Source organism: Aplysia californica, unplaced genomic scaffold (genome assembly GCF_000002075.1).
Source record: "Aplysia californica isolate F4 #8 unplaced genomic scaffold, AplCal3.0 scaffold01200, whole genome shotgun sequence".
Lineage (NCBI taxonomy): Eukaryota > Metazoa > Mollusca > Gastropoda > Aplysiida > Aplysiidae > Aplysia > Aplysia californica.
In genome coordinates this window covers 3,923-5,382 of record NW_004798470.1, presented here as the reverse complement: position 1 = coordinate 5,382, position 1,460 = coordinate 3,923, and the positions used below count along the sequence as shown (strand labels likewise).

At 40.3% G+C, this 1,460-nt stretch overlaps 1 protein-coding gene across 1 annotated transcript in view; it reads left to right on the top strand.

Annotated features, from left to right (window-relative positions):
- The window catches only part of LOC106013736 (vacuolar protein sorting-associated protein 13A), a gene marked incomplete at its 5' end in the record, with an annotated part of 6,868 nt that overhangs the window by 4,739 nt on the left and 669 nt on the right, over positions 1-1,460 (top strand).

The following is a 1,460-nucleotide window of genomic DNA, read 5'->3' as shown; positions in this document are numbered from 1 at the left end:
TGCATATGCCTGAACGTAGGTGAGCACATCAACGCATTAACCATTCGCGAAAGACTCTCTTTATTAATATTTTAAAAAAGAATGGGTTGCCTTTGCTTTTACCCCTGTGTCTATGGTCTAATAGTTTGCCGGAAAAGTATATTATTTTATATTTTTATATTAATGTATGGAATACCCACTTCGCTATGGTGGAAGCCGTAACTTCTCTCTGGGTAATCAGGAAGATACTTGTATCCTTTGTTTGGGGTTCCCAATCACTTTCCTTTCACAAAATGTTGGATTTACTGCGGTCTGTTCATTCCTCCGGTTTCGACTTTCATAATAGTAATAGTACTAATAGACCCAAATGCCCTCTTCACAGTGCCCTTTTCATTCAGTTCATTTATAATTTGATTGAGTCAAGACTATCTACATTTTTCTTTATAGAAAGAGGTGGTTGTAAAAGCTACCATTCTGGCCCAATTTGATCAAATCCTGACAAAATAAACATACTTGTTCATCTGGGTCAAGACTTGGACGCGTCTGATCCGTAGAGTGATAACAGCCAATCACAAGGCAAGATAAGCCTGAGAGTCACGTGACAATGCGTGATCGGGATCAGATCATAATTTCTTTGCGCCCTAAATACGATAATGGACGATGTTGATATGGAGTGGCTGATAGAAAGCTATCGAAAAGCCCCATGTCTGTGGGATTCAAGAACCTCTCAACGCAGCAACCGGGATATGAGGCAGTCGGCACTTAAAGCCATTATTCGTTTTGAAGGAAATGGCTGTGCTTTGAATAATCACTTTTGTGTACAACAACAGCGCGCTCGGGTCAAAGTTTTCGATTTTTTAACTTCTGGGTCAAATTTACACAATAAAGGAGGAGCCTTTTCTGAAGCCACCATTAAACGACCCGACCAGACTCGACCCAATCCGACTCGAGCCTACATGATCCGATTTGAACTGACCCTGCCAATGGGCACCATGTGTTGATGGCGGTGTAGAATATTTACAAACACTACCAACTGCTCTAGTTCAGCCAACCCCATCGTATCTTCTCTCTTGGTAATCAGGAAGACAACGTTTATTCTTTGTTTGGGATTCCCAATCACTTTCCCTTGAGAAAATGTTGGATTTACTGCAGTCTGTTCATTGCTTCATAATAGACCATTATGCCCTCTGCACGGTGCCCTTTTCATTACGAACTGGTCAGTTATGTTGGAAGATCAATGTATAAGTTGGCTATAATAGTTCGAACAAGCTAAAAAAAAAAAAAAAACTATAATAAAAATATAACACACTCATTTGACCTTATGCAGTTGCGAGCGCCGTAAAACTCTTACTAAAACAAACTAATAAAAATATTGATACGACAATCACCCTACCTGACCTCCGGCTATGGATAAGATAGGATGGGATACGATGATACAAGATATACCATTTTCAATCCACGAAAGAGAGAGAGGGGGGGGC